The sequence below is a fragment of the Lepidochelys olivacea genome, assembly GCF_965140295.1.
Source record: "Lepidochelys olivacea isolate rLepOli2 genome assembly, chromosome: 1".
In the NCBI taxonomy this organism is placed as follows: Eukaryota; Metazoa; Chordata; order Testudines; family Cheloniidae; genus Lepidochelys; species Lepidochelys olivacea.
The window spans coordinates 301,904,118-301,929,262 of NC_140411.1; the positions used below are offsets into that span (position 1 = coordinate 301,904,118).

The 25,145-nt window shown below is 39.8% G+C and overlaps 1 long non-coding RNA gene across 1 annotated transcript in view; it reads left to right on the forward strand.

The window, feature by feature from the left end:
* The window catches only part of LOC311514832, an 81,749-nt gene that overhangs the window by 33,428 nt on the left and 23,176 nt on the right, over positions 1 to 25,145 (forward strand). Inside the window, exon 2 of the long non-coding RNA XR_014709948.1 lies at positions 22,901 to 23,003. This is a non-coding gene — a long non-coding RNA (uncharacterized lncRNA). The remainder of the gene's footprint in view (positions 1 to 22,900; positions 23,004 to 25,145) is intronic.

The following is a 25,145-nucleotide window of genomic DNA, read 5'->3' on the forward strand; positions in this document are numbered from 1 at the left end:
CAGAGAAGTCTGTATCTGAGGCAAAAATAGCACTGCAATTTTCTAAGCTCACTCCCAGGTTTTAGCTGCAGACTGTCTTCATACAAGGTAATTAGTAGCATCAGTATTATCCACTCTTGCTATTTGACATCCCTCTGATATGAAAATAGGGAGCGGGCACAGAATCCAGAGTGCCAAAGGGAGCTGTGCTGCCAGGGGAGAGGTTGGGCCAGAGACTCACAGTGGAGGGAATGGTCCTTTGTGGAGAAAGGCTGGGGTCCAGCTGCTTTTGTCTGGACTCCTCAGCTGATCTATATTGTACCAGCTGAGTTTTACCAACGACACACCTCTTCCCACTCTGTGCTGGCCTAAATATTTCAGAAACAAATATAACCTTAACTCTTTTACTTCTAATCCCCAGGGTTTAACCCTTCCATGTTGTTATTCCCCAGTGAAGGTGCCATGTGTCCCTGTACTTTACATGGATTTTGCATTCCAGAATGGCAGTAACCTAGTTGTCTGACTGAGATTCCCACTTATTTTACACTACACTTGCCGTAGATACAAACTGATGAACTTTGAAATATAAAAATGTGTCTAAAGGACAAGCTTAGCCCTTCTGTCTTCACTTTATCTGATTATGTGTTGAATGATCCTACCTATAAGTGATATTTCAGCAACATTTACTGGAAAATCTGTCTTTACTGTCTGTTGTTGAAACCTGTGATTTGCTTGTCCCAGTGAGTTCCACTACTTCCAGTGGGTGCTAGCCCATTAGGGGACCCTAAGCAAGAATATTTTTGCCCTACTCCGACAAAACACATACTAATACTTAATGAGGGTGGGGGGCTGTCGCTGCTCAGGGTTGTAAGCAATTACTTAGTCTGCTTATGCCTACAGCTGGATCTGCCTACATCCCATGGCAGCTAAACTTGTTTGGACTGTCTTATTGGTTTGGTATCCATCATTATTAATCATTATTTGTACTGGGCCTGACTCTAATCTCCCTTATAGCAGTGTAAACCAGGAACAATTACATTTAAATCAATGAAGTTACACCAATGTAAAACCCATGCAAGTGAAAGAGAATCAGGTTCAGCATTTTCCTCCTTGTGCGTTCAAGTGGTTCATTTTGTCTTGGAAAAATCTGTTTTATTCATGGGTTGACTAAAGACAATTCCTTTTGGGTTCTACAGCACCTTGTGGCTGCTCAGTCATTGGTTCATTTGTCTCAAATGATTCATCTGTCTAATTTACTGATCCCAAATCTAAATGGATCATCATAGAATCATAGAATATCAGGGTTGCAACGGACCTCAGGAGGTCATCTAGTCCAACCCCCTGCTCAAAGCAGGACAAATCCGCAACTAAATCGTCCCAGCCAGGGCTTTGTCAAGCTTGACCTTAAAAACTTCAAAGGAAGGAGATTACACCACCTACCTAGAGGCATTCCAGTGTTTCACCACCCTCCTAGTGAAAAAGTTTTTCCTAATATCCAACCTAAACCTCCCCCACTAAAACTTGAGACTGTTACTTCTTGTTCTGTCATCAGCTACCACTGAGAACAGTCTAGATCCATCCTCTTTGGAACCCCCTTTCAGGTAGTTGAAAACAGCTATCAAATCCCCCCTCATTCTTCTCTTCCGCAGACTAAACAATCCCACTTCCCTCAGCCTTTCCTCATAAGTCATGTGTTCCCCTAATCATTTTTGTTGCCCTCCGCTGGATGTTTTCCAATTTTTCCACGTCCTTCTTGTAGTGTGGGGCCCAAAACTGGACACTGTACTCCAGATGAGGCCTCACCAATGTCGAATGGAGGGGAACGATCACATCCCTCGATCTGCTGACAATGCCCCTACGTATACATCCCAAAATGCCATTGGCCTTCTTGGCACCAAGGGCACACTGTTGACTCATATCCAGCTTCTCGTCCACTGTAATCCCTAGGTCCTTTTCCGCAGAACTGCTGCCGAGCCATTCGGTCCCTAGTCTGTAGTGGTGCATGGGGTTCTTCCATCCTAAGTGCAGGACTCTTGTCCTTGTTGAACCTCATCAGATTTCTTTTAGCCCAATCCTCCAATTTGTCTAGGGCCCTCTGTATACTATCCCTACCCTCCAGCATATCTACCTCTCCTCCCAGTTTAGTGTCATCTGCAAACTTGCTGAGGGTGCAATCCACACCATCCTCCAGATCATTTATGAAGATATTGAACAAAACCGGCCCCAGGACCGACCCTTGGGGCACTTGATACGGGCTGCCAACTAGACATGGAGCCATTGATCACTACCTGTTGAGCCCGACAATCTAGCCAACTTTCTATCCACCTTATAGTCCATTCGTCCAGCCCATACTTCTTTAACTTGCTGGCAAGAATACTGTGGGAGACCGTGTCAAAAGTTTTGCTAAAGTCAAGGAACAACACGTCCACTGCTTTCCCCTCATCCACAGAGCCAGTTATCTCATCATAGAAGGCAATTAGATTAGTGAGGCATGACTTGCCCTTGGTGAATCCATGCTGACTGTTCCTGATCACTTTCCTCTCCTCTAAGTGCTTCAGAACTGATTCCTTGAGGACCTGCTCCATGATTTTTCCAGGGACTGAGGTGAGACTGACTGGCCTGTAGTTCCCAGGATCCTCCTTCTTCCCTTTTTTAAAGATGGGCACTACATTAGCCTTTTTCCAGTTGTCCGGGACTTCCCCGGATCACCATGAGTTTTCAAAGATAATGGCCAATGGCTCTGCAATCACATCTGCCAACTCCTTTAGCACTCTTGGATGCAGCGCATCCGGCCCCATGGACTTGTGCTCGTCCAGCTTTTCTAAATAGTCCCGAACCACTTCTTTCTCCACAGAGGACTGGTCACCTCCTCCCCATGCTGTGCTGCCCAGTGCAGTAGTCTGGGAGTTGACCTTGTTCGTGAAGACAAAGGCAAAAAAAGCATTGAGTACATTAGCTTTTTCCACATCCTCTGTCACTAGGTTGCCTCCATCATTCAGGAAGGGGCCCACACTTTCTTTGACTTTCTTCTTGTTGCTAACATACCTGAAGAAACCCTTCTTGTTACTCTTAACATCTCTTGCTATCTGCAACTCCAGGTGTGATTTGGCCTTCCTGATTTCATTCCTGCATCCCTGCGCAATATTTTTATACTCTTCCCTGGTCATTTGTCCAATCTTCCACTTCTTGTAAGCTTCTTTTTTGTGTTCAAAATCAGCAAGGATTTCACTGTTAAGCCAAGCTGGTCACCTGCCTTATTTACTATTCTTTCTACACCTCGGGTTGGTTTGTCCCTGTAACCTCAATAAAGATTCTTTAAAATACAGCCAGCTCTCCTGGACTCCTTTCCCCCTCATGTTATTCTCCCTGGGGATCCTGCCCATCAGTTCCCTGTGGGAGTCAAAGTCTGCTTTTCTGAAGTCCAGGGTCCGTATTCTGCTGCTCTCCTTTCTTCCCTGTGTCAGGATCCTGAACTCAACCATCTCATGGTCACTGCCTCCCAGGTTCCCATCCACTTTAGCTTCCCCTACTAATTCTTCCCAGTTTGTGAGCAGCAGGTCAAGAAGAGCTCTGCCCCAGTTGCTTCCTCCAGCACTTGCACCAAGAAATTGTCCCCTACCCTTTCCAAAAACTTCTTGGATTGTCTGTGCACCACTGTATTGCTCTCCCAGCATATATCAGGGTGATTGAAGTCTCCCATGAGAACCAGGGCTTGCGATCTAGTAACTTCTGTGAGTTGCCAGAAGAAAGCCTCGTCCACTTCATCCCCCTGGTCCAGTGGTCTATAGCCGACTCCCACCACAACATCACCCTTGTTGCTCACACTTCTAAACTTAATCCAGAGACACTCAGGTTTTTCTACAGTTTCATACTTGAGCTCTGAGCTGATAAGCTTTATCATGTTCCAAATGATATGACTTAGACAAGTTAGATGTCTTCAAGTCACTATGGCCTGATGAAATACATCCTAGAATACTCAAGGAACTGACTGAAGAGACATCTGAGCAATTAGGGATTATCTTTGAAAAGTCATGGAAGACTGGAAAGATTCCAAAGGACTGGAAAAGGGCAAATATAGTACCCATCTATAAAAGGGGGAATAAAGACAACCCAAGGAATTACAGACCTACAGCTTAATTTCAAGTACCTGGAAAGATAATGAAGCAAATAATTAAGCAATCAATCTGGAAATATCTAGAGGATAATAAGGTGAAAAGAACAAAACATGTCAAAACAACCTAATAGCGTTCTTTGACTAAGTAACAAGCTTTGTGAATGGGGGGAAGTGGTAGATGTGATATATCTTGACTTTAGTAAGGCTTTTGATACTGTCTCGCATGACCTTCTCATAAACAAACTAGGGAAATACAACCTAGATGGAGCTACTATAAGATGGATACATAATAGGTTGGAAAACCATTCTCAGAGAATAGTTTTAAGTGGTTCACAGTCAAGCTGGAATGGCGTATCAAGTGGGGTCCCACAGGGATCAGTTGTGGGTCCGGTTCTGTTCAATATCTTCATCAATGATTTAGATAATGGCATAGAGAGTCACTTATAAAGTTTGCAGATGATACTAACCTGGGCGTTGCAAATGCTTTGGAGGATAAGATAAAAATTCAAAGTGATCTGGACAAACTGGAGAAATGGTCTGAAGTAAATAGGTTGAAATTCAGTAAGAACAAATGCAAAGTACTCCACTTAGGAAGAAACAATCAGTTTCAAACAAACAAAATGGGAAATAACTGCCTAGGATGGAGCACTGCAGAAAAGGATCTGAGGGTCATAGTGGATCACAAGCTAAATATGAGTCAACAGTGTGACACTTTCAAAAACAGCAAATATCCTCAAATTGTTAACTGCCCCATATCTAAGATCAAGAACTTTAAGACAGCATGTCTTTGGAAGAAGGAAGATTGCACACCTCTTGTATTGAATTTTCTGTCTTTATACATTACAGTGCCTCTGATCTACTAGTTGTTTCCAGACTGCTTTAAAGATCTATTGACTAAGTTGTATGGGTTCCTGTTTTAAAAATATCCTTTGTTATGCTACAGAAATTACAGCCTGCAATTTTTTTATTATTACTGCATTGCTGAGTGCCTGATTCTGCATCCTTAACCAAAGTCATTCTGAGTCTCAACACATACGCCCCCCAATACAGGACTTGCCCCCGTCAGGGTCACTACAGTAGGGCTACCCAGGTGGAAGACAGTATAGATTCCAAGTGAATCTGGCCTGCTACTGTTTATTAGCAAATACCATGTACTGTCTTAAATGTGCATTGTAGCTGAGTTAATGCACTTACACCAATAGTGGAACTATTTGAATTTGCTGGCTTCTTTTGTGTGTTTGATTTCTCACTCTTAATGTTGTTTTAATATAGCGAGTTTCCAACTGTTCTATCTAATAGCATAAAATGTCCTCCAAATTGTTTGATATAAATATATTATTGTATAATTCTGTAAAACTATGATATGATATTATATACTTAGTTACTACAACAAAGAGTGTTTGTTTTCCATGTTTCCAGTCTTGTGACTTTGACTATTCCACCTGATGACTAAATGGGATTCTTGAATGTCAAGGTTGTTCATTGAACCTGAAGTATCATACAATTGTCAGGATCTCACCTGGACATTGAAAATATACACATGCTGCATATCCCTGTTCAAGTAGTATGTGTATTCCTGATTATTGATAGTAGTCTATATGAATTTTCATTTTAATGCTTTCTTTGGTGTGGCAATTTATATATTGATCTTAGCAAAACCGGCTAACATCTCTGTACTTATGGCAACATGACATTCATTTTAGACAAGGAGGAAGGACATCTGCAGAATTTGGTCTAAAAATGTCACTTAAAAGGAAGCTATTGTCTTCATGTGAAAAGGTTATAAATATATTTAACAGAAAAGGATAAGTACAAAGGTGAGGAACAACTGGAAATGCCTGAAACCTACTCCCCCACTGTCCATTATCTCTTATTTCTACACAGTACTGTTTATACTTTGTTGAATTAAATATCATTTATTCTCTTCTAGTTTCCCTTCTTCAGCTGTGATTTTCCACATGGCTAAACTTAGTTTACAGAACGATATAGTTAGTAATAGTTAATAAAAAGGCTATAAAATATGTCAGAAAGCTAAGGGGCCCAATTCCAATCATAGTTATACCAGTGAAAATCCCAAGCAACTCCACCGAACTTGATGGCATTACTCAGGGTTTACGCCAATGGAAATGAGACTGGAATCTGGCCAATTATTTTACACTTCTATGATCCTTGAGTTGACTCCTTCATCCCCTTATTGACTGACCTGATGCAAAGCACAACAGTTCCAATAACTTAAAGGAAGAGAGTAAAAACTCTCTAGCTTTTGTATTCACTTATGCAAGACTAGAGAATTCCAATGACCAGCATGAAAAGAACAATATGCTAATTTTAGTTTGTTTGAGTTTGAATTGTAGAAAAAGAGACTATTACTGAAATATTCATTTTACCAGTAACTGTCTTGACAATACCTAATTTGTTAGCTAATTAGGCTTCCATGACCATTTTTTGTACTGTCACTTTGTATTTGGATTATGCACACTTCATATTGGAAGTCCCCTAGTGCATTCATCAATCTGAATGCAGCGTATACTGCAATTTGGAATACTTGTCTGCATATTAAAACTAGTGTGAAGTGCTTGCTAAGTGCCATTATGTGAAAGGGACCATGTCATTATGATAATAGGGTACATTGGTATGTCTTGGGAAATTGGGAATGAGTGTAACAGTGTGGGGTCTGGCAAAGGGTTAAGGTATAGTAGGGGTATAGTATAGTATAGTATAGTATAGTATAGTATTTCCTGATTGGTAGCTGGAAACTTTCTGCAGGAAGACTGGGAAAATGAAAAAAAACTGGATGTAAACAGTAATGCTGCTAGATATGAGAAAATGGATATTGCAGTGGCTTGAAGGTCTTATATAAAAGAAGGAATATTAGTTTTTGTACGTACCAGAGCCACAGCTCTTGAAAGACCACTGGGAATATTGACAGTCAAAGGAGCTGTTAGATGGGAAGAGAATATGTGTTGTGGTGTTATGGTATGAGTAGAGCTGGGCAGTATGCACAGGACCAGATCCTGAGCTGCTGTAAACTGATTTATGTTGATTTACCCATTCTGAGAGTATGGCCCACGATTTTCATGTTTTCATTCTCATAAGAGTGGCCACTGCTTCATATCACATGATTCTATGACTCCTCGAATTTTGGTTTGTTCACAGTTTGCAACAATGTATATTTTTACACTAAAAACATACAAAAATGAAATGTACTGAATTTTTTTAATTCCGAAGCCCATCGGCATAGGAGTCCATTTTTATTTGGCATAAAGAATTGTTTCACTTGAACAACATGAGCCCCAGAGAAGAACTTTCCACAAAAATGGACCTATTTTTGAGTGTATAGTGAGAGGCAAATAAAACCCTGCATTACATTATGAATATTTTGCTTTTTAAGTAAGCAAATCTGTTTCTCTGTGATTAAGATTAATAAGTAACAGGTATGATAATGAAGGAACATATCAGTTATGAAAAGCTTTAATTGTGAAAAATATAATGGATGTTACCAGTGCTGAAAGTTCTGCTATTCCTTTAGACCTGGTTTAGATACTGTATGTGCTTTATATTCACAAGTCAAATTAAGAATGAAAGGTTAAGTTTAACTTCAGAAAATATGGACTTTTTTTTTTTTAAGTAAAGGAGGTAATGAGAGGGTTGACAGCTTTATGGTTAAGACACCAGCCTGAGACTCAGGTTAAAACTGAGCAAATAATTGGTTTTTTTCTGATGAGAGCTGAGGTGAAACATTTGGAAAAAAAATTGGTTCAGTTTGAACCAAAACTGATTTTTTTTTTTAAAAATTTCTCACTGAAACAAAAATAGAGGGTCATATCAGGTCGAACAAAATGTTTCAGTCATTTTGAAATAAAAAGTGTTGACTTTTCATTTTTGAACTTTTCATTCAAACCAACTTTTCTTTCATCTCTTTGTTTTTAATTGCTAAATTTCAAAACAAAATATTTTTAAATGAAAAAGTGAAACATTTCATTCTGAAATGGTCCAAATAAATTGTTTCTAAATGGTCAAAGTGGTTTGTCTGTTTTGAATATTTTTTTTCCTTTGGCCAAAATCATTCAACTGAATATGACCCAAATTCATAAATAGTTTCAGTATCTCCCACTTTCTGGTGAATTTATTATTTGCTGAAAAATTTTCACCCAGCTCTACTTGTATCTTAGATCAGTGCCCACTTAGACGACAGAATTCTTGTGTGACCTTAGACAAGTCATTCAAACTCACTGAGTTTTAGTTCCCCATCTGTAAAATGGGCAAACTACTACGATCTACTTGATGAGCGTGGTGAGGATAAATTAATCAGTGCTTGTGAGGTGCTCAGATGCAACAAAGATGGGAACCATATAAATAAATAGAAATAGTTGACTGATTATTTAGTGAACTACTTTTGGTATTTCTGTTTTAATATTTGGATTACTACTATATGTGATCCAGACACACACCAGTGTGTCCCTAGTAATGTTGCCTGCCTAAAGGACTCTAGAATACTAAGCAATCACTGCCAGTTAAAGAGAAGCTGATGGAGAGAGTGACCATCTACATTTAGAGAAAATAAAGGACATTTCACCCTTTGCAATGCTTACTGATTGACAATAAACCTTCCATCTCATTAAATACCCCTCTTTCTGAGGTGGATGGCAGGAGATCTTACCATCCTGTCATGTGATATGATGATAGTAAAGAGGAAAGACATTTAAGTCTTTAGCCTGTTCCCATGGAAGTTAAAAGCAAAACTCTTATAGATTTCAGTGGTTCAGGATCAAGCCCCTTTTGATCAACTTGATATTAGTTATTTTTGTCAGCCATGTGTAGAGTTTTAAAAAATTTCTTGCCCATCTGAGACTGGAAACAAAAGAGATACCTGTGACAAACTCCAGACAGAAAGAAGTGTTAAACAGTGGACAGAAGAGTTGTCAATGTTATCTAAAACAAAAGTAATTTAGGTCATGTCATTCTTCCTTCTCTCTTCTTCCAGGGGAAGGTCACCTAACACTGCCTCAGGAAAGAGTTTCTGTCTCCTTTTGTTTGTACTGCAGATTAAAGTAGCACAGCTAAAAAGAGAAGCTGATGGAATGATGTTGCATGCAAAAGCATAATAGAAAGGGAGTTGAGGGAGAAAAAGTGATCTTGAGAAGGCTGTAGAGGGGTGTTGGGAGGTGCAATTGCCCATACTCTGGGCTCCAGATTGGGGTTTCTAAGTGTAGGGAAGGTAGGAACTCCTTTTCCCTCTGCCAGCAAGGGACAACCAGGGGATGTCTCTTGGATAAGATAAGAGGGCTATTTTAATCTACAAAAATGAATAACTGTGGCAAGATGAGCAGAGCTGGAGAAAGCCCGTGAAATCCTGGCCTCAGCGAAGTGGATGTCAAAAATCCCACTGACTCCAATGGAGGCAGGATTCACCAAGTGGTATGCTGCTCAGGTATTAACAGAGGCTCCTTCACAAATTCTGTGTCAGTCAGAGGCATATATCCCCTGTACTGGTGGCTGAGTGGTTGTTTAGGGAATGGGTCATACTTGCTCTACTTTGCCGGGATAGAGGTCAAGTGGGGGAGTAATACAATGGATGTAAGATAACACAGCTCCAGGCTTCTTTCCACAATCTTAAAACTCTAGGCTATTCCAGGCAGGCAGATGGGCATCGACAGAGAGCGAAGCAGGCTCCAGTACCTATAGGATTCCTTCTCAGCCCAGCAAGTTGGCAGACAGGGGTGGCCTCGGAGATAAAATGTAGCCCTGAATAATGGGTCAGATTACAGCTTGGCTTATGTCCAGCAGGAAAATTCACTTTATTTTATTCAAGTGTCAGCATTTTCCATTGGAGATTTACAGGAGTCATCCTCCTTTCACTCTTCAACCTTCCAGCTACTCCAAGAAGCTGGTAGGTAATACAACTGGTGGTCCAAATAATCAAGACAGATTATCAGGGAGCAGAAATAATTTTAGGTACCTACAGATAGAAGTGGGCATTTTACTGCCTAGCCCTCCCTATCACATGCTCATTTACCTTTGTAGCATAATAATGTTTTGAAAACATGAAATTAGAGTAGCATTTTTTAAGTAAGGCACTTTTAAGATGAGAGAAAATAAAAGTCAACATCAAAAAAGCAAACGAGAAATAGAACAGACGTAATGGAGAAAACAATAACATATTGTATGAAACATATTTGGATAGAAAGGTTTGAGAAATAGGCACTAAGAAATAAATTGAGAAGTATGAAAAGAAAAGGAGATACCACAGAGAACTCATCTGTATTTCATATTTACTGAGTGATTGCATGTCAATAAGAGATATGGTTTGAATTTTACACTTTCATTCCAGGCAATCCTATTTTCACACAACCCACAGCTGATCAATCTGCAGCACCACACAGCTCAGCTAATATTTTTTAATGAAATAAATTATTTTATGGTGTTCTCCATTTTCTCCCAAAACCTCAGCCCCTTGATCTCTATTTTCAAAGTTTTATTTCATTTTCTTTAAAAGTAATGCTTTTGAAAATAATAATGCTCCCCTTGTACATAATGACTTTCATCTAGAATGGTACCAATATTCTCTACAGACTGTGCATGCAGGACTAAATCCTGGAACTACAGCATAGTCCAAGTGGAAGAGGAGTGTTATGGGGATTTACTCAAGGGTTTGGGGACAGGGAAGGAGATGTGTTGCAGTATCCTCCACAGCTAATGTATACCTCCACCAAAAGGGACCTATCTAATAATGGACACATTGGACCTGTACTACTCCTGCTCCCAAGCCCCTCTATGAATGATGTAGCTAGTACCAAAATCCTACCTACCCTCTCTCTCTCTGCAGGAAAACCGTGACAGTTCTGCTTTGTCAATGTCCTTTCACGGACATGGAGGAATGGTCAAGGGTTGGCCATTGAGGATACCTTCAGTTTACACTGAGATATAACAGTCCTGAATTTGAAATGCTACAAAGAAGTGATTGTAAGAGAGAAAGCCAGGAAAAAACTTCTCCTACTGAAATGATTAGGGGAACATTTGTGCACACAATGTAATTACCCAAGTTGTAATTTTGCCAGGATATTGGGCTAAAATCTCCAAAAGCTCTTGCAAAGAGGGCAAATAATCTTAAAAGTATAGACATCAGACATGGGAAGGCCCATGTAATGCCAACAGACCCTGGCAGCTGGTGGGCACGATTGAACCAGGGACCTCTGGAACTTAGTGCATGAGCATCTAAAGCATGAGCTAAAAGCCAACTGGCTGTTAGCTAAGGCTGTAGACCAGACTCATTTAACTCTCTAAGTGGTCTCAGCACCACTACATGGGACAGAACACCCAACCTGAGAGGTGTGTGGGTTACATACTTCCCCTAGCTGAAGACCTGCATCCTGAGCTGCAGAGTCTTCCCAGTTGAAATTCCCGGCAAGCCCCCACTTGTAACACCAACAGACCCCAGTCGTCAGCAGGCGGGATTGAACCTGGGACCTGTGGAGCCTAGTGCATGAGCTGCTACAGCATGAGCTAAAAGCCAACTGGACTCATTTAACTCTCTCTCTCGGTGCCACTACATGGGACAGACCACCACACCCAGGACATGTGTGGATTATCTAATCCATCCTTCAGCTAGTGCACAATTTATTACTACAATAAAATGTTCAACACATATATTTAGGTGATAAGTGCCTTAAATATATACAAGACCAGGGAAGTTCATAGTTTATTGTTTTATCCAATATTCTTATCAAAGTCCCAAGCAAGGGGACTTTCTCTACTGTCTTAGTGAGACTGTTCCCTAGCCTAGTGCATTACAAGTCAGGAGGATTTTTCATGAGGTTTTTTGGTGTTTTTCAGCCCATAATTTTGTACCATTACTCCCATATGTATCTGTGTACCACATTAAATAATTAATCGTCAAATATTTTAAGAGTATTATACTATGTTCCACATTAGCTATTTCTTATACACGTGATATGTACTTTCCTCATAATTCATTCTTTTCAATCCACTGGTAATTTTTATTGTCTTTTGCTGAATACATTCCACTTTGTTAGTACAGAGTGAGGTTTTGTGCTGTGCCCCCAAAAGGTCTGGTTGACCTACAAGTCCATTAGTCTTTGCCATCAAATCCCCGATTAACATCAGTTAATGAAATCATTGCCTGTTTGAAAAAGAGCAGCAGGATCAGGCTCCATGGTGAAATAATCTTGAGTTCTTTCTGAAATCATAAATTAGTTGTATGATAAACTGCATGAAATGGAAGATTTGTTTTTGGTTTTAATCTTATACGAATAAATGTAAAATATCTGAAAGGTGCAGACAAAATTGGACACTTTTCACAGCTGAAAAGTTCTGGCTTTTCCTCTGAAACCTAACTTTCTTCTGTGTACTGGACATAAAAATTTAAACTGAATCAGTAAATGAGCCAAATTCAGAATGGGGTGCACAAAGTTGTGTAAATTGGCCCATCTTACACTCACAGTACTCCCTTTAGTATTCCTTAGCCATGCTTTACTTAAGTGTAAGAGTGCATAATTGGGTGAAACACAATGAAGAACCTGAAGGAGCTGTAAATTAAAGTAACCCCTGCCTTACTGTAATCTACCTCTTCTTCCACATCCTCAACATGTAATCTGTGCTGAGTCCTTTGCATATGCGTAGACCAGGTCTAAAGGAGTCTACGTTGATAGTAGGAGGTCTCCTGACATACCATTTCTGAATTTCTGTCAGTGGTTATAAAGGTAATTAATAACCTAAATAGAATACTAAGAGCCAGATTCTACCCTCAGCTACACCTGTGTGACTCTACAACTCCAGTGGGGTTTTGTCAATGGTCGTGAGGGCAGAATTAGGCCAAATAGCTCTAAAATATATCTATCTAGTGTAGAAACGACTAATTAAAAAACTGAAGAAAGGTAACAAAAAATGATATCCCTATTTACCAACAGCATCCTTTTGATTCCATCAAAGATACTGTGCCATAATTTCCTCCCAAATAAAACTTATTAATTATTATTATTAATGTATTTGTAGGGACAAAGGCTGTAGTACTTACCCAGAAAAAATGCCTGGCCCATGGTGATTCAATAATAGTAATTTATTAAAGCATTATTTTCCTGTAGCTGTGTAGCATATTATAATATTAATATAAATTTTATCGATTTACAAATGATAATCTAAAAAGAAATCATAAATCTAGTCCAGAAGAAAGGTTAGTGGAGATAATGTAAACACCTAAAAATCCATGTAGAATCCTATTAAAATCTTTCTCAACATTTTATGATGTCATCTCGAATTGTACAACCCTAAGTTAATTATAACAATAAATAATTCATATAAATATAACACCATTTATCTTGAAAGATCCCAAAGAACTTTGCACATTGTATTTTATATAGGGATCATTCACACACAATTGAAATGCAGTTACCTCTGGGTGCAAAATAACAGCCTTTCTATTCCAGCAATGCTGCATGATCATTATTAAGAGATGAGAAGAATAACTTCTTCAACTGAACCTACAAGGGAAAATTTGGGTAGTGAGGAATTAATTATCTAATTGATTATTATTACCTTGGAATTTGGCCAGGATGTAGTGAGCAACACCTTTTCACTTAAGTTATGACCTTACCTAGCTAATTAACTGTCCAAAAAAGTTGATTATATTTGAAGTTTAAAGTTTTCCAATGTAAAACCCAATATACAACATATTAACCATTACTGATCTCATTCCTGTTAGCGCAATCTTTACTTAGTCCCTAATCCCGTATACTGTGACTTTGATAGGAGCCAGACTGGGCCTACTTGTCCTTATGCAGGCAGCACTCCCACTGAAATCAATGGATGATATGCTTGTATAAAGATTGAAGGATTTGGCTCCTAATCTTTAGAGAAGCAGCAGCCCTGTATATTCATGGGATTAATTCCATCCAAGGCACCATTCTTATGGATTTAATTTTTTTTTCCTTTTACAGAATGGAATTCGCTAGGACTAGATCCACAAAGGGATTTAAGTGTCTGTCTGCCACCTTAGGCACCTAAGTCCAAAATGACAAGTTTCAGAGTAACAGCCGTGTTAGTCTGTATTCGCAAAAAGAAAAGGAGTACTTGTGGAACCTTAGAGACTAACCAATTCATTTGAGCATGAGCTTTAGTGAGCTACAGCTCACTTCATCGGATACATCCAATGAAGTGAGCTGTAGTTCACGAAAGCTTGTGCTCAAATAAATTGGTTAGTCTCTAAGGTGCCACAAGTACTCCTTTTCTTTAAGTCCAAAATGTATATCCTCAAAACACCTGCTCAGCTGCCGCCTAACCCTGTAGGGACCTACATTTCCACCAGTATATAGGCACCTATATTTCTTCCAGTGGCATGTGCAAACCTTCCTAAATCCTAATGCCACTGAACTGCTCAGTGCTAGAACCCAGGCATGATTGTCCAGCTGTACTGAAAGAACAGGAGACATTTGATATGGGTTTAATCAGTCTGCAACTTTATTATTAGATGTTTGGGACTACCTGGCAGATAAAAGTACAGTGCAGGTAACCCCATGTTTATTCCATAATTATCCGGGAGGATTCCACCAGCTCCCCCTCTTTTTCCATCCAGGTCCCCCCAGCCAATCCATTGCTAGGACCTTACCATCCATCCCACATTGTAGGAGGGCTAAAGCAGGCTATAAGAAAGGGGGTTTGGCTCCTTCATGTACCATTCATAGGAGCCCCTAAGCCTCCCCACCACCATTCTTTCCTTCAACAAACACCTCCTTTTTAAGTCCTTTTCCAAGCCATCTATCTGGTCACTGTATACCTTTTCTATGGAGTACCTGCACTGGACATCCACCTTAAACTTACAAAATGAGTTGTGACATATAGCCTACTGCCCTTCATGCCACACCTCAACAAAGCCCTACCCTAACCCACTGTGGGGAAGGCAAAAAAACCCAACTCCTCCTAGGCCAATCTGGTAGGAAGGGAAAAATTCCTTCCCAAAAAAGGGGCAGCCAGTGTAATGCCCACAGCAGGTCTTGGCCAAACCTGGTATTTCAGTGCCTACAGGGGAGGAACGGTGGGTGCTGCCTCAGCCTGCTCCATGTAAAAGGGGGCTTCAGACACAGGGCTGCCCCTTTTAAACTCTCCCACGCATCCGGTTCCCAGGGGATGAGTCAGTGTCGCCATGCTGGCCCCTTGTCTTCTTTTACAGCAGTTTTCCTCTCATCCTCCCACCCCCCAACCATAAAGCACTGTACCTTTCATTGGCCAGCCAGGCAAATCATCCTCCCGCCTGCTTAAAGGCGTGGTGCAGTCTTACTCAAACTAGCTGTTCTTCCACTTATCTTCCCTGTGGGGATCAATCCAGCAGGTATGATTGGACGCAGCTAAGAACATGCCTACCAGATCAGGTTCTGCATAAATCACAGGAGGAGGTAGTAGGGCCATACCCACCCATCCCATACTGCACTAGTTAGTGCATTAATTCATGATGGGGGAGACCTGGTTCAAATCCTCACCTTGCCTGATTCACAGGAAGGAGTTGAAGCCTCCTATCTTCTAGGTGAGTGCCTTGACCACTGGGCTATAGGCTATTCTAGGACCGCTCTCTTAATCTCTCCTGTTCATACTGTTCCACTTTTTAATAAATTACTTAAACATTCAGTGAAGCAAGGACTGGAATCTAGGTCTCCCAGGAGAATGTGCTAATCAGTAGGCTATTGAATCATTCTCAATCTCTCTCTCTGACTCAGTGACTATTTTTAAGTATTCAAGATAGCAAGTAAAGAAAGAAAAACCAAGAAGTCTAGGAAGTGTGTGGATTGCTTGCTAGTAAAAAAAGAAGACAGAAGAAAGCACACATATCGTTCTTCCTTTTATGTGCTTTCTAATAGTGATGGGAAAGTAATTTGAAGTGAATAATTTGACATTTTTCTACTTTTTATTTTTGAGGCGCATCCCTCAAATGAATTCTTTATTAAAAGTCATTGACCAAATAATTCTCAGGCTGTAGATTGTTCATAAGCATTTCTTTACAAGAATTTGACAGTCAAAAATCAGACTTTGTAAGTTGGTTTTGATTGGACTTGCAGGTCACGTGGGTATATTTCTCTGCCCTGTCTGGCTGAGTGTAATTCAGGTTTGGGAATTCACTTTTCACACTCTGTAATATTCTATAGTATTTGCTTAAAATGCACTATTTTGACAAATATTCTTACCATCAAATGTATCTACTAGAATATGTGCACAATTGTGGAATCACAATCTAATCAAATGTATTTAAAAATATAGATGAATATTTACATAATGTGTTCGCATCATTTACCTAGAGACACTTTAAAGGCTTATTTTTTTTCACAATGAGCTAATTAGTTTTTTTAAATAGCAAACAGTAAATCTGAACATAATTATTTATCCATTAATAGCAAAAGATGATCTTCAGCAGCCTTTCTGTACTTTTAAAGAATATTTCCACAAAGAGTGGAGGAAAAATCATTTGGTTTTGATAACACTTTCCATACAGCCCTTTTTAGCTTTCACAAGACACCTCTGGATAGATATAATAATTACACTATTGAGGAGAGATGTAAAACTTCAACAGTACTCTAGAAATAAATGCAATGGTTACAAAATTTCATGTATTCATATTGACTTAGGGCCAAGTGAGTCTTGTGCTTACAGATAATTCTTGTTATCCCATGGAATCAGATAAGGAGCATGTGAGTGTCTGAGCACACTGCACATCATAATGGGCCTGATTCATATACTCAAGTGGGTGCTATGGACTTCTGTTCTGCACCTTTTCGAAGTGATTTAATTAAAATGAAAGATTACACAGCTGCTGAACAGGAGCAGATTTTAGACAAGTACACAGTTCTGCACACAGCAATTAATACAGGCAAAGAGAAGTAACTTTATTGCCACTGATCATATAGTCACATTTTTTTTCAGATGCTTTCATCCACTAAAATAATGTGGTTGCATTCATGTAATCATTTGGTAGTCTGAATGCCATAACAATTATGCATATATTAAAACAAATATCACTCTAATACATTTATTTTTACCTCTGTACTATTTTTCACACAAAAAATCAGTATAAAGATCAAGCAAGATAATATATACACTGCAGTTAGTCTAATGTACATTGCAAATAAATTTGGCTGTTAAGTTTCTTAATAGGGCATCTTAAGACAGATGCTTTGTTATATACTACATTATATTATATGCTTACATTTGGAAAGAGTATAAATTAAATTTGTGCTTACATTAGTGATAGTATAATAGTATAAATAAAAATATGAGATGAGAATGTGAGGGAAGGAATGAGTATAGAGCACATAGTTGGATTGCTACAACCAGGCACTTATGGGGCCAGATAGTATTGTATTTTGTCCAACTGTATCTGTTAGATATGATTAATGTGTCCATTGTAATTGTCATAGTAGATAAGCCAGCTGAAACAGGAAGGACAATTGTCCTAGAATGATCCTTATGGACACTAGTACAGGTGATTATAAACCATTTCTTAACGCTGATTATTTGAGTACCAGCTCATCCAGTATTCCCACCACATGTAAATTGGCTGAATGCAGAATGTTATATATATGAGCAAACGTTTTAAGAATGGAGAAGAATGGTGGGGGGAAGAAGTTAGTCTGGGAGGTCACAAAACAATGATACATTTCTAATATTTAGAAAAAGAATCAAAATGAGGTAAAGAGCATTACAACTGAAATTGATTGATGGACAGTCATGAAATATGCTTTGGGCTCGCAGATTGGCCAAAACAGCTATTTCTCTGGACCCCAGCTCACCTCCCTGATTAGGGACATCATCTGGTTGGTCTGGCCATGTCCCCTTATTCACTTGTCCTTCTCCAGCTGTGCAGAGCTGGACGGGTCATCTCATTTCACTGTGCTGGTGCTGTGCAGTACAGTGATTTCAGGGTCAGGTGAAAAGTCGAGAGAAAGAGAGAGATAGGACAAGAGGAAGATATGCAGCAGAAATGAGCACCTGGGGGAGAGGGAAGGATCTCACATGTATCATTTTGGGGTCCCAGCCGATTCAGTGATGATGGTCAAGCATCTGCGCCCCGACAAGGTCTGGTGTCATGGCAACATCCTTCCTGCAGCCATGGTGATGGCAATAGTTCTTAATCTGTTCTCTCCAAAGTCTCTTTATAAGGGCCCCAAACAGGTGATGGGTGAAATAATCCATCTTCTCGTTATTTTGTCCACCAATTAGGCCTAATTTCTAATACACCAATTATGGTTGCTTGATTTCCAGTCTTCTGCTCCTCTTGTTTACCACTCATAATCTTAACACAGTCCTTGAGTGGTAACAGTAGACTCTGTCTCCTTCTAGCATTTTTTCTTAAACAGTTGTATATCACAGATTATCATGACAATTCATGAACCTTTAGCCACTTTTCACCAAATGAGTTTACAATTAGGATAAATCTGTAGGCCCAATTATCACAACAGTGGTCCTTCGCACAGGGGAGAATTACACCTCAAGTGGATTTTGTATAGTGATGCCATACTGCTGAAATGCAAGAAATCAGAACCAGAATATTTGCTTAGTTTTGTTTAAAGAAAAGGAGTACTTGTGGCACCTTAGAGACTAACCAATTTATTTGAGCATAAGCTTTCGTAAGCTACAGCTCACTTCATCGGATGCATGCATTCGGCTGCTACTCTGAAACCTGTCATTAGTTTTGTTTAGCAGAGTTGTAACTAATAATGTCTGTCTGACCTAAGCAAAGCCAGGCCCTCTACTCACCTAAAGTGTATGATATATCAGAGTCTCAACCCATTCTGGTTCTACCACTCTCTCTCTAGGTGACCAATATGCATGAGAATTCTTGTGCTTAAAAAAAACAAAGCTATAAGACTCTTGTATTATTTAAGTGATAATCAGGAACTGTACATCATCCCATTTTAATGTGAAATGAGTAACATACCAACTATGTGCCCCATTAAACCATGGTATTTCACAGGTATAATTTAAGAAATGCAAAGATCTTTAATGTGCTGTGCTAATGCTTTTCTATTTATGAGGCCTATATTTCTGGAATCCTGCTCCCACTGGAAAGTGAGCAGTCCTGTACCAACATAGGGCTCTCGAGGAAGAAGAAAGTAGAAAGAAGAAAATCCCTTTGTGCATCAATGGCTCAGTCCTCCTGTCCTCACCGAGACACAATTCCCATTGATGTCAATGAAAACTTTGCTTGGGTAAATAATGCAGCACTGGGCCCAGCATTAACAACTGCTTGAGGCCCACAGCTGGCACTCTCAAGGTTTGTCCACGCTGCAGTAAAACACCTACAGATGGCCCATGTCAGCTGACTTGGTCTTGCAGTGTTTAGGATACGGAACTATAAATTTGCAATGTAGATGTTTGGTATTGGGCTGGAGCTTGGATGCTGGCACTGTTCCCACTCATGGGTCTGGGCTCCAGCCCAAGCCTGAATGTCCACACTGCAATTGTACAGTCCCGCAGCCCAGCAACTGTGAGCCTGAGTCAGTTGATGGGCCAGCAACAGGTATTTTATTGCAGTGTAGTTATACCCACAGATGCTAACCACTGATGCAAACTGTAGGCATTTAGGATGTGATCCTGCAGTTGGCTAAAGGAATGCACACACATGCAGTTAATTGCAAGATTGAGTGTGTATTTATTCTTAGGTTGATGTAATAATAAACTGTAACATACTTAATATTAGCTGACTATGCAACGTTTAGCAGCATTTTTTCATTGATAAAGCGTGCTTTATTTCCATATATACTGAATGATATCTTCTGTATTATTTCTTGAACTTATTTAACAAATTATTTTACCCCAATGGAGAATCTTTGCATGAAGGCTTTATTTGATCTATTCTTATCAGATTAATTTACTCGCAATAAACTTCCCAGTTTCTCAATCTCTGTTTTGTTTCTTGTGACAAACTATTTAGTTCAAGCAAATCATTGACACCACTCATGCCTGAAATCAAGGCAACAACTACACCTAGAGATCTTATATGGCACCATAATAAATCATCATATTATCTGTATAAATCTCTACTAATGATCTGATTCACAGAGATGGTAGCTCATTCATATAGATTAGACATGAAAACTGGGCCCAGCTGATGGCTCATAAAAGCCATAATCATTATTTAGAGGATCAAAGCCATTAGATCTTACAGTATTTTGTCTATATAAATTGAAACTGCAGCGCTACTCCTTACCATATAATATAATGAATTAAATGAACCTTGTACACAGTGGGCCCAATTCAGTATTTTTCACTCTTCATTATTCGTTGTTTATTATTCATTATTTCCCTGATTAAAAAGAAAATGTGAAATGAACTTTTTACAGATACACTACTTTGGAGGTGGTTATGTGGCTGGGCAGTATCTGACAGAACCACAAAAAACAGTGATTTCTGTAAGAGTGGCTGAGCAAATGAAAGGTATCACAAGGCAAGGACAAGGAAGCATAAGGAAAATCTCTGGATCAAATTCTGCCCTTATTTCCACTCCTCATAAACCTCATTTTGGTACTTGGCCAAAGCTCAGCTGGTGTCAATTAGTCACTGTCCTTTGAAGTCAATGGAGCAATTCTTATTTACACCAAGTGATGATCTGATTCATTTTGGCCCTGTCTGTTTTGTGCCTTCAACAAAACGACACCTAAAGTATCAGCTGTCAACTGTCTGGCATTTTTTTGGGGTGAGGTGGGGGTTGCCCCCCTTTTAGATTTTAGTTACAAATTGTGAGTGGGAAGGGCCCACAATTTTAATTCCAGTCAGTTAATGTTACTTTGTTTGCAACCTCTGGTACAGCTAACAGGTTGTGGAGATATAAGATTAATTGTTTAATTCCATTTGCTCATTGGCCATGCCTGAGGATCACGTTTTTCAATTCCAGTTGGTAATCTGTCTCTTTTTCCAAGTGCCTGACACCTGCCTTTCTACAATGTCATGTCTCTGTTTAAAAGTTTTGTATGATTAAAATTAAAGGAAGAAACCATCTACTTCATCACTCCAGGATGGCGGTTCAAGGCTCACCCCTGCCGTAAAAATCTGTGTTTCTTAGAGATGTTGCTGTTTGCCATACTTTTTTCTATTACACTGAGAACAGGAACACGCAGCCGCTTGTTGTCTCACCATTACAGACAGGAAAAGTTTCCTCTCTTTGCCTTCTTTTACTCTTGATTGAAAAACTGATTGCAAAACTGGAAAAATAACAGATTTTCCAGATTTGATTACATGGGGTGGAATTTTACTATGAAAATCTTGCGGGCAAGTTTGCAAACTAAAAAAAAGAGAAATTGAACCTTTTGTTAGTTATATTACTATTTGGTGCTCCATGGAAGGACTCTCAAGCTTTGACCACACTTTAATCCAGGAGGAGGATGTGTCTCGAGAAAGAGACCCTGCCAAATCTTGCCTTAAGGAGTTATCTGGCATGGTGAACCACTTCATCAATCCTGAGTATCTACAGCCTGCAACTGAACCAAGCACCAAATGCTGTGAAGATCAATCATCTTTGCTATATAGATCATGCATATTCATGAAAGTTTCTCAAACAGCATAGATCTGTTTCCCCTACAATGGCCAAAAACCAGACTTCTTGTATTCCCAGAGTTCAGTACATTCACTCCTCAGGAAGCACTGGATACCCTACAGGATCCTACTCAAGACTTGTAAATCTAACCCATGTCCTTCCTCACTGGTGGATGATGGTCATGAACAACTGGTGCCACTCATGACTGAAATAGCCAGTGCTTCATTCAGGAAGGAATCTTCGCTTCCTCCTTTAAACACAAAGTAGTCCAACCAACACTGAAGAATATATTGGTATGGATATGTTTGTTCTAGCCAGCTGCCACACAGTATCAAAGCTTCTGTTCCTTAGCAAGCTCATAGAGAAGCTAGCCATGTTACCCCACAAAACAAATTCACAGTACCCCCACAATAGCTCACCTATTATGCCTTCCTGGGTTTACCAGAGGTTCCCTTCAGTTGTCCCATTTATCTGCTCCCCCTGAGAAATTGCCAGAGCTTTGCATGAAACACTTTTAGGAAAAACTTCACAGTACAGCTTAGACCTGCTACCCTTGGAAGGACCCTGGATACAGCCCTCCAATATAATTGATTGACATCCAGGCAGTATTCTTCCAAAACAAAGTATTTTCTTTAGTTAGTGTAACTCATCTTCCCTGACACAATTAATTTTAACATAGATCAAAACATAAACATAAATCCCTTAGCACAATTCTTGAGGTTAAAAGTATCCAAACCGTAAATATATAGTTCAAGCAATACTAAGCGGCTGCATTCTGTATGCGGTGATCAGTCACCTGCAGTTGCTGACAGCAATCTTAAACTTTATACATATGAAGCAATGTAACAGTCACAACCCGAACACACATCTTTATTAACCCAAACATACATACACATACTCATTAATACAGACACATACTCCTATTTCTATCTGTATTTTGCACTAAAGCTAGCAGGCTTACTCTCTGCACTCTTCTCTCCCTCTGCTTTGACAGGGGCCCTTTCTGCTTTGTCCCAGCAGCACTGCTACTGCTGTGACCCTGCAGTTGCTTCTTATGATTCTGTCCTCTGACTTCTCCTTCTTCTTCTTCTCCTGCTCCTAATTTTCTTGACTGACTGACTGACTGACCTTTGCCTGCTGACTGCCTGGCTTTTATTCATCCTCCTGGACCTCTCTGCAGTATTAAACATTGTTGCACATGATATACTGCTGTCCTGTCTGAAAAGGTGACAGGTGTCCAGGGAAATGTGCTAAAATGGTTTATGTCCTTCCTGCAGGGATGCATCCAAAGATCAGTGATGAAAAACTGAATCTCCTCCATCAGGATAAATTCTCTCTCTGCTCCTATTCAACATCAACATGCAGCCACTAAGTAAAATGGTAAGATGACATGGACTCAGCTGCCAGAAATATCTATCTATTGATCTATTTCAGGATTTTCTACTACTGCCTATCACCATAGTATCTGGGCATCTTCCATGTAAAATCAATAGTCATAGCGAAGTCACAAATAGGTTTCATAGAGTCTCAGACACTTCCCCCTTTTAGAAATAAAATATCTGCTGGGTACAGTTTTTGGTTTTGATTTTTAAAATTCTATTAATTCTCTCTCTCTCTGGGTTATTTGGCAGGGGCATGAAGGGACATGAAGGGAATGTCAACATTGAGAGTCTCATTCTTATGGTGGAAAGGCTTTTTCAAAGAGGAAGCTTTTGCCATGTTTACTAAAGATGGTTCAATTCTGGATTTACATAATCTCCTCAAAGTTTCTTCTATAGCTGGATTCCCTTGACCAAGAATGCCTTATTCCCAGCACTCATATACTTTACCTTGGGTTTTGAGATCTGTGTTGTCCCAGAGGAGCACAGATGGTGCTTGATAGATCAAAATTCAGTCTTGAATATATATGGGTCTTGATCCATTCATTGCTTTGAAAATGAGGATCAAAGCCTTACACTGGCATCAGAAACTGACTGACAGCCAGCGGGTGGACTTGAGGATGAGCCTATTGTGCTCATGCTGGCCTACGCCATAGAGAAGGTGGCAACCACATTCTGAGGTGGAGCTTGTGCATTGTCTTTACATATACTTTAGACACAGTGACGTATAGTAGTCATCCGGGAAAAGAAAATGTATGGATAACTCTGGCCAGATCTTGGTCCAGGAGGAAGGAACAAAGTTTCCTAGCAAGCTAGATTTGAAAGAAGGTATTTTTTAGATGTTGATCCTACCTGGTCCTCCAAGCTTAGTAAAGAGTCCAAGAGAACACTGAGGCTTCACACCAATCTGACGAATGGGGACAGTATGCTTTCAATGGAAGATGGAGCTAACATTGCAGCTACTACTTCAAAGTGTTTCCCTTTTCCAACCACCATACCTTCTGTCTTGCCTTGAGCAAGCTGCTCTTCATCCTAGAGCTGATTTCCTGTAGGTGTTCTGACATTTTAGTAAGTGACAGTGATTGCATCAGTTGAGAATGATTGCATCAGTTGAATGTTGAATGTTGTGTCAATATGCAGATGACACACAGTTCTACCTATCCTTCATTACATAAAACCATATCACCACCATCAGATAACCCAGTGCTTGGAAATGAAAAATGGCTGTTTGATGCTTAATCCAAACAATATAGAGGTTATACTGATGAACAGAAGAAATCACTTTGAAGAATTTGCAGCCACAGTGTACTCTCTTTTGGTTGAAGGTACACACCCACAAGTGGTTAATTCTGTCTGTAGTTTAGAAGTGCTCTTGGGTTCCTTGCTGACACTAAGCTCTTACACAGCAGCATCTATGCATAATACTTTCTACCATCTCTGGTTTGCTTGTAAACTCTCTCCCATCCTGGTGACCAATGCCATGGCCTTGGTTATAAACACCTTTGTCATCTCCCAGCTGGACTACAGCAATACAATATATCTGGACATAAATCCAGATATATTAGCCTTTAGGAAACTCTAATTCATACAGAATGTTGCAATGCTTCTTCTCAGCAGTGCAAGTTACCCCAAGCCTATCAGCCCTGCCCTACCCTCTCTGCACTGACTTCCTATATAGTATTTAGTCAAATTCAAGGTCTCAGTCTTAGTCTTAATGGTGCTCAATGGCCTGGACCAAGGATATCTAAAGATTAACTAAAGCTTTGGGATGAAGTCAGTGGTCAGCAATTCCGGTCCTCTGGCACAGTAGAACCTTCTACCATCAGGATAAAGCTCGTCTGTGCAGAAGACAGAGACATGGAGGGGCTGGCCCAAGACAGTGGAATTCCCACAAGAATGGAAAACTACCGCCTTCCACTCCAAGTGCAAAGTGCAGTTCTTCGGTTTTGCCTTCTCTAACACAAACATGCAGCAGTGTATACATTTGCTAAGCAAATAAAACAAGACATAACAAAATAAAACAAAAAATCTCTACAAAAACCAAACACTCCACTACACAGACAATTCTCTCCCTAGGGAGAGGGTGAGAGAAATATATGACAGATGTTAGCCATATTGCTTAATGCACTGTTGGAAAGTGCTC